The 9,465-nt window shown below is 33.8% G+C and overlaps 1 pseudogene across 1 annotated transcript; it reads right to left on the bottom strand.

Moving 5' to 3' along the window:
* Window positions 1-452: 452 nt before the first annotated feature.
* Window positions 453-1,433, bottom strand: LOC143600535 (transcription factor IBH1-like 1 pseudogene; annotated as a pseudogene). Its single transcript, XR_013147490.1, has 2 exons — window positions 1,381-1,433; window positions 453-1,032 (listed from the first exon to the last, which is right to left on the bottom strand). The product of XR_013147490.1 is annotated as a transcription factor IBH1-like 1 pseudogene (transcript).
* Between the last annotated feature and the right edge of the window lie 8,032 nt (window positions 1,434-9,465).

Here is a 9,465-nt window from a genome sequence, read left to right as displayed (position 1 = left end):
GTTATGTACTTAGCTCATTTACATAATACTACCTTTAACATTTATCTCATTTCTTTGTATCTAATACTGCTGAACCATATTGACTCGGGGGTTCAAAAGGCACGCTTAAAACATAGATAAATTGTGCTGGAGTTCATTATATAGAACTGCATGACTGAGACTCAAATGAATCAAACTTCATTCAAGTTATTCAAACTTGTATAAAATAACAAAATTCACACGGTTTATAATGAGTATGTCAAGACTTTCAAGTCCTTGAATCGAGCTAAAATTATTCATCAAGCCGACTAAATTTCGCATGATAAAGATTCATCGAGCTATCAAAATGAGCGGATTCGAAGTCCGCTTGACTCACACGAAGTAAGTTTTAATTGCTTTTAACATGATGGACTAGCTGAAGCATATTATTACAAAACAGAAGAAATAAATTACTAAAGGTGCTAGCAGCAATACCTGTACATAATTCTTTTTCAAGCTCTATATTTTCTTTATTAATCTACCAATTTCAATAATTTATCATCACTCAAAACCTCAGCTGCGGACACAACACACCTCATCACATCAACTTGTACTTTAAGTGAAAGAATATAGTCCATTGCTTCTTTGATGAGTAAAATATCATTCATGTTCTCTCCACCAGGTATCAGTCTTTTAAGAACTTTAGTCCTCTTCTTCACCAATCTTTTACCAGTGCTGCAACTCCTTTTCAAGATTTTCTTGCACTGAACTCTTTTATGGACATTGGTAATCCTATTTGTACTCTTTTGTAGCGTCAACTGCGATTCGGAGACTAATAATTTGCCTACAAGAACCGTGTCTTTTTTGTTTTCCTTTGCCTTGAAAATTAGTGCATGGCTCCAAGAAGTTGCTGGTTTTTTAACAGAAGCCATTGCAATGTCAGCAGATAGCTTTATGTTCTTCTTTCTCTCCATGACATCCATTTTATTCTTTGAAGAACAACATATTTGGAGACCCTTTATCCATCTTTTCAGAAATTCTTTCTTTTGCGTGCTTGAAGTGTGCATATTTAACCTAGAAATTACGACACTTAATCAAAAAGATGAACAAAACCAATTTAATCATTATCATTATTCCATATCTAGTAATTAACAATTTATCAGAATCTTGTAATCTTATGATTCGTTGGCACCTATGTATTTAGTGAGGCGAATCATTGATTAATATATATATATGCAAAACCCTGAATTGTTTAAATCTCATCAAGGTGATGAAAATCATCAATTTTGAATTAAATATGCAACGTAGTATGAAAGAAGGAAGATTTTAATCGATATATACAGAAATATATTCAACTCACGGAGTATCAATAACATATGAAAATTTGGAAACAAAATAAACAATAGCTAGACCAATGATTACCTTTGTTTCAATCTGGTAATAATGAGGATTTGTTTGCAGTTTCAGAGATGATCGAACAAGGTGTTGAAAAATGAGAATGAAGTTGAAATGGAAGCATTACTTTACTTATTTATAAAATAAAAGGGTGGGACCGTAAGAGAAAGACAACGCACATGGATTCACATGGGCGTCCATGGCCTACTTCCCCATCAAAACCCTAAAAGGTTATAATTTTTTATAATTTATTTATTTTGAACGACCTAAAAGGTTATAATAACTATTTCATTTGCTGCAATACAGAAAACAATTAGAAGATAAACATATAAGTTATTTTATAATATAAGTAGAATATTATTTATTAAATTAAATAAAATCATTATTATTTAATAAGAGAGGGAAGAAATTAAAATCTAAATTTTACCAGTTTGAGAAGGTAAGAGGTCTAAAAACCAATTTTTAAGTTGTCTACAAATTGAAATATGTCCTTCATTACTTTTTTATTAGATATAAGACATAAGGTGGGAGATATATATTCAAATTTTAGTATGTATTCTTTTGAACGACCTAAGGGTGGAAAGAGTGGGTTCTGGAAGAATTGAAGAATCAAGATGATCAGCTATAGACAATTGAAAGAGAAAGACTAGGGATGATCAGTAGAGTGTATCAGGTCAAGAAAAAATACCAAGTAAAAAAGGAAGAATTCAATTGGGAGGGCGTGAACACCATATATCCCACCTTGTGACGCCGACCAAAATTTCTTTCCCAAATGCTTTCTTCGCACCACTCCGTTAAGTCTACTAGAGTAAGGCATACTAGAGCATGTCCATATATAGTTCTTTTCATTATTAGAGAACGCGGTAACCGGCAGCAAAATTTACCATTGAAATGACTATTTGTGTCTGAAATTATGTCCGGAAATACCCATATTTCTAGTAGTTTTTAGGATTAAATTTTTCCAAAAAATCAACGTTGGTATACAATTTCATTACATGTATAAGATGAACTAATTAAACTAATATGTTTAAATTGAACCACCAAAATGTAAGAATTTGATTTTTAAATTATAAGGCATTAACAAGTAGTGAGGTGAATCTAACATCTATCTATCTAATCTAATCTAATCTAACAATACTAATAAAAGAAAATAGTAGAGATGATGTGACAATCTCACATTTATTCTTGGTCTAATCTCTCTTCTCATTCATTCTACATATCCATAGGTTATGGGCAAAATCATTTTGACAAATGGGTTACAATTTCCTTTCTAATCTTTCATCTCATCCATCCTATCTCTTCATAAGTTATGGGTCAAAATAATTTTGACAAATGGGTTATAATTCTCTAATTCCTTATCTTATATAGTTTACATATCTATGGATCATGAGTCAAAACAATTTTAACAAATGAGTTATAATTTCTCTTCTAATTCTCTAACTTTCATCTCATTCATCATAACTATCCATGGGTAATAGGTTAAAACAATTTTGGCAAATGTTGTATATAAAGAGATTTTTTCTAATTTGTAAATTTAAGATTATAGACTTCCTATTATTTGTACTATATATATTTTTTTTTCTTTTTACCTTTAATTTTGTTCATTTTTAAAATAATAGACCTTATTTATTTTATTATTTGACAAATCCCGTGTGATACACGGGTTCAAAAGCTAGTTAGAAATATATATGTTTTAACACACAATTTGGTAAACGGATAATCGAATTTATACATTAACATTAACAGTTAATACATATTTCTTTCATTAAAAGCAAAAGTATTTTAACTATTAAAGATGGGATGTAAAATGTACTCTAGTTTAATTCCCTGTACGTCAAATTAATGGAAATAATATCGTTTTTCTTGATTGGGAATGTTATAGGCCTTTCTTAATAAAACAAGATATGTCACGAGTATTTCTTTACAGATTATGAAAATAGATTCTCACGACAATAATTGTGTTGTGACATCAAGAAATTAAATTGCCATGTTCATGTGTTTCTGAGTTAGGCACGTCATAAATCACCAGATTTTCAATCAATTTAGAGTGTTAATCTTTAGTTTTTGTTCTAAATTCTTTTACGTGGACGTAGTATCTTTAATAACCAACATGCTTATCTCATTGCCATCTTAATATATGTATTTATATTTTTAAATAAGTTCGAAAATGATTTTGTGATAGATGAAAATTAAGGACAGAAAACTTATTATTACAAAAGGTTTTGATATCATAAAGTATTAATTGTACTATTATACTATTATTTAAAAAAAAAAAAAACGGGTGGCCTAAAGGCAGAGAGGCACAGTTTATTAAAAGGCCAAAGGTCCTGGTTCGAGTTTGAGGAAGTAAAAAATAATTTTTCTTTAAAAAAATCAAGATTTTTAAAAATTAAGAGATTTTTGTTGACGAAAAGGTGAGAATGCGTTTTAAAGAAGCACGCATCGTGTTTCCGGGTAGGTAAATTATTTTGTGAGAAGAGATTCCTATAAAGTTAAGGACAAATGGTTGTACTGGGTTAAGATGAGATCCCAAATCAATGAAAATATTGGGTGAATGGATGATGCATTTGATCCCATTCACCTTATAGTTCTTGAACCTCGATATTCATTAATATCATATAGCAGAATCGTTCAAAACATGACAAATATTCATACAATAAGTTGCTCTCGAATAAATGTCAACCATGCCCCTGCCTTCTCATACTAACCTACTTAACCTGATGTACATATTATATGTCAATGTTACCGAGTGAGTTCTAGTTTTCATAAACATTGAACTATCTTTTACGTAAAAATAACTTTAACCGCATACCATAAACTTTAGCACTACAGTATAACAATATCATATAACATTAGCTAACGCATATGGTGTGGATACACAACATTCTAAGCTATCATGGGTTCGATTCCCAGAAAATAAAAAAGAATTTTTCCTTTCAAACAAAAAAAAAATAAGAAAATCCAGATTTTTAAAAGTTAAGAAAAGATTCTTGTTGACGAAAAGGTGAGAATGTGTTTTAAAAAAACACGCGTCGTGTTTCTTGGTAGGATTTTGATTGGGTGAGAATTAAAGATTCCTATAAAGTTAAGGAGAAATAGTTGTACTGCATTAAGAGGAGATCCCGAAAGAGTGAAAATGTTGTGTGGATGGATACCACATTTGACCGCATTCGCCTTATAATTCTTGAACCTCAAAATTCATGGATATCATGTAGCGGAACCGTTCAAAACATGGCAAACATTCGTACAAAAAGCATATTGTACACACACAAATTAAAAAGTTCGAAGACACAACAAAATCATTACATTGGGATATATACGAGTCTTCAACACGGTAGCTCTAGCTTAAATGTAGCTTAAATGCCAACCATGCCCAGTCTTCTCATACTAACCTATTTAACCCGAAGCGCATACTAAATATCAGTGTCGTTGAGTGAGTTTTAATTTTCATCACCATCAAAAGAAATAATTTACATAATAAATAACTTTAATAGCATACCATAAACTTAAGCACTATAGCATAACAATATCGTACAACATTAATTAGCAAACACATATTCATGAGAATACAAGACATTCGAGGCTATCATTCATTCACACACATCATAAATTAAGCATTTGAATGTCTAAATCTATAAGCAAATCTTGACAAGAATTATTGTCAACTTTATTTACTGTTAGCAAGCTACAAGACGCCTACCCTTTACACCCACCCACCCATGGATGGACCCAGCATACATTCATACATCCACAGAAGGACAATGTGTTATACCATGAAAAGGGTTCTCGGACCTCTATAAGAGGTAGCCGACTTCCATGAAAGGAACATTCTTCCCGCCACAAAGGAGCTAACCTACTCTCAAAGAAAACACTTTCTAGCCTCTATAAAAGGAGCCAACTTACTTCCATAGGAGGAACACTTTACACCTCCATAGAAGGAGCCAACCTACTTCCGTAGAAGGTATACTTTCTCACCTACTTCCTTAGATTGGACACTTTCTTACTTCAACGAAGGAACCAGCCTACTTCCATTTTAAGGAACACTTTCTCACCTTCATATAATGAGCCAGCCTACATCCATAGAAGGAACACTTTGTCACCTCCATAGAGGGAGCACTTCCATAGAGGGAACACTTTGTCACCTCCATAGAAGGAAGACTAGATGGAGATTGTGGAGCGCCGTTTTGTTTGTTTAGTCTTTTGTATTATTTCAAGTCTATCAAGATATAATTTATGTAGCTTCAGTTTGTTGAAATAACGTTTAGACCCGAGGCCTTGTAATATGAGCCCATTGGGCCGCTTATAATGAAAAGCAAGTGCATGAAGATGCATTATAAATAGTGCATCATTCCATGCACTAAACAACCTTTTGAGAAAACATATTATCTTATCAACTCACCAACTCTCCTCTCATTCTCCTTTCCTTTCACAACCACTCAATAGCCAACCCATACAAGATTCGAGATCTCGGTTTACTTGAGAGTGATTTCCGCTAGATCTTAAGGAGATTGATCCAAGAACACGTTATTTGATCCCGTCTCTTGGACCCACAATAGGTATCAGAGATTTCGGCTCTACTAATTGAGGTTCTTGGGTCACAAAACCTTGTATTTTGGTCTTGTTTATGTATTTGAGAAGTGTATTCTTGCAAAACTAAGTGTGTTCAAGTGTCTGAAGTTGTTTCGGGTTTACCATAGTTTTCTTACTAACATGAAAATCGATTTAAAGGTGTGTTTAAGGTTGATGAAGTGTTCTTTAGGTTTTCATCATTGTTTAAAGGTTCAAAAGTGGTAAAAAGGATGTTTGTTGTCAGATCAGTACGTTAAAAGTGGAATTCGAAGTTTCTGAAAGTTTAATCGAATCGAGTTTGCTTTAATCAAATCGGTTTATTTTAGTCAAATCGAGTTTTTATTGTAATCAAATCGAATTTCTATATTCGATTCGATTCATTTTTACTCGATTCGATTTATTTTCATTCAATTCGACTCGATTCGTTCTAATTCGACTCGATTCAAATCCATTCGATTCGATTCAATTTGTGTTCAATTTGATTCTTCTGTACTTGTTCAAAATCTGCTTTTTGCTCAAGTGTTTGAATTTCTGATCTGAGTGCAAGATGGCATAAGATCCTGAAGTTAAGACGTATATCATGTTTGAGAATGAAGCCGGTATAACGAACAAACTACCCAGGCTTCTGAACTGTAGTAACTTTGAAGAGTTTAACAGGAGATTAATCTTGAGTACTCCGAAGTAAACAAGAAGTTGCTGAATTCATTGCCTTATACGTGGGATAGTAGTGTCACCACTATCAAAAGAACCATGAATTTGAATACAACAACTTTGAGAGACTTAAGGTCCACCATAAAGTTTTTTGAGATGGATGATAAGCTGCGACTAAATAATCATGTCAGCTCATTGAATCATGCAGGTGTATCTACTGGTTCTAGTGTAAGCACGGCCTTTCTTAGCCAATCTCATCCAATAGTTCACATTGTTGATGGCGTAAGAGGTTATATTGCTCAATCTGAGAAGAACAATGCCTACAAGACTTCAACAAATCAACTAGCACCATCATCAAACTCTTTCTAGGATGCAGTGAACAAGGCTGTTGAGAAAGCACTTAAGGCTCAAGGGATCAGCAAGCCAGCCAGCAAAAACTCGAGGGGTTCAAGGTATTCGCCCACCCTGATTGATGACTCGCACATTGCTCTTTTCCATACCTTAATGGACAGTCATGAAGACCTGATGCAAGGAAACCTCTAGCCACCATCTTTCCAACAAGGAGATATTCCATAGATCAATGAAAAGGATCTGGAAAAGATGGATATCGGGTACCATATGGCAATGACTGTTCACAATGCCACAAATTTCATGAAGAAATATGGCAAGAAAAGCTTCAAAATTCCAACAGCAAGAGTATCAAGTTTAATAAAGGCAAGATCCATTGCTATAACTACAACGAAACAGGTCACTTTGCAAGGGAGTGCACAAACCCAACTCAACCTACTGATGATGTGAAGATTACTGAAGTGTCTGATGGGGAGAGTAGTGGGAAAGAAATGACAAGAGGCTGGTGGCTCAAAACAGCTCGTTAGGACAAAGGGGTCAACGAATTGGCTAAGAAGGATCAAGCAAAGGGAACCCTAATCCTAGGGCCCTATTACACAGTCTGCTGAAAGTTCTAAGCAAGGCTGGGAAGGCCAGTTCAAGGAGTTGATGAACCCGCTGAAATTTGCTAGCATGGCATTTCTGCATGAGACGAAGCCTCTTCAAGTTCCACTTCAGGAGACAACCACGACACTCCTGACATTCCCAAGTTACACACACCTTTGCTCTCAAGCATGCATAGATAAAATAGAATGTTACAGAACTCATAATGCCGCTTTACTTTAAGAAAACTTAGGCATTAAATACTAAATTAGTAAGTACAAAAAAGCTGACAAGGTATATACCACTAGAATTAAGACTAATCATGACATGGAAAATCTAAATTTGAAACTGTTTCAGTCTAATTTGTTTGTTGAGTTTCATGAAAAACGTATAGTAGAACTTAATGCTAAATTGAGACTCTAGAATTACACTTTGCACAAAGAAAAATTACTATTGAAAATTTGAAATATCGTCTGATAAGTTGAACGGTATTATTGGAGCACAAATGGGTGTTTAACAAAAAAACGAGTCTGAGAAATGAACATGCCGCGATTGCACCTCTATTCAAACATAATTATACATCCCTACCCCCACTTTAGTTACAACACCCAAATTGAATACGAAATGATCTATGGTATTGGACATGTTCCAAAACCCAAGATCTTCGTTCCCGAGGTTCCCAAAATTGTTGATCCAATTGATGTGCCCATTAGTTCTAATGACGATTCATCTTTCTCAGCAGGTCATGTAGAAGAATGTGATTTATGGAAAATGATATGGATTGCGAGAACAAAAGAGAGTCAAATTCAACCTTTGTTTCTAACGTGAAATTGAAATCATTTAACAATTTTTTCTGCAATAATAACAATTCTATTTCTAGACAAAATGCATTGTCTTCATGTTTAGATAATGATGTGGATTGTGCGAGTGTTGATGTTGGCACTTCTCATAGTATTTTGAATGAAAATATTGATATTATTTTAGAGAGCGATTGTGAAACAGTGTATGATGAAACATGTGTTGAAAATTGTAAAAATTTAAATGGGTCGGTCAAAGTAAACAAAGCTAGTTGTTCGTCATCAAATTGTAAGACTGAGGTTAATTCAAGAAAAGGTAGAGGTTTTGAAAATGAACAAGCTAGTGCTTCGTGTAAATATATTTCACCTAGCAAAAGATCGTTTTCACAAACACATAAAAATGTAAAGCATCCTATGTTATACAATTTTTGTGATAACAACTACTATGGTCATCATCAACAGAATAATTTTGACTCACATCAAACCAATGTTTTCAATAATCAATGTCACAAACCATATAGCATGCATAATTATGTTCCTTTCCAAAGATCACCATTCCCACCAAGACAATCATATTATAGTTATGACGATTATGCTGTTGCTTCATAGAAAGTGTTGCTATACGTGTCGTAACCTGTCACACCTTGCAAGACATTGTAAGAACTGAAGGATTTGAGAAACCAGTTTAATCAGTCCCGATCTACCGCTGCTAGCAGCTCAAGATCAAGGACTGATCAAGCTGAAAGTCAAGCCAGTGAAATAGTTGTGGAATTCGCCAAAAACCATAAAATAAATAAACCTTTTTGGGTAACCGAAAAGAAAAGAGCCAAAAAGGGTTTGAGGACTGAAAAGTCTAAGAACCCACCATAAACAATTGTAAAAAGAGATTCGAAGGTTGAAATACCGAGGATTTCATTTTGAAAATAAAAAGAAGACAACCCAAAATATCTTCTAAAAACAGAAAACATGCTTCTGCATGGACTCCTAGGGATTGTGCTTCTGACTCTAACTCATCACATCAATTCATAATTTCAGAAAATAAAATAAAATATGGTGATTTTCTCATAAACTTTCCCGAGACAACTAAGTCTCGGGAAACCATGTCTAACTAGTTGTTCATTTGTGTAGGGTTAGTCAACAAGGCCTGTCAACGGTATTTGGTACT

Source organism: Bidens hawaiensis, unplaced genomic scaffold, assembly GCF_021521415.1.
Source record: "Bidens hawaiensis isolate Kalapana, Puna unplaced genomic scaffold, B.hawaiensis_p1.1 tig00054251_1, whole genome shotgun sequence".
NCBI classification, from domain to species: Eukaryota; Viridiplantae; Streptophyta; class Magnoliopsida; order Asterales; family Asteraceae; genus Bidens; species Bidens hawaiensis.
Note: the sequence above shows the minus strand (reverse complement) of the source record. Positions and strands in the feature narration are given on the sequence as shown.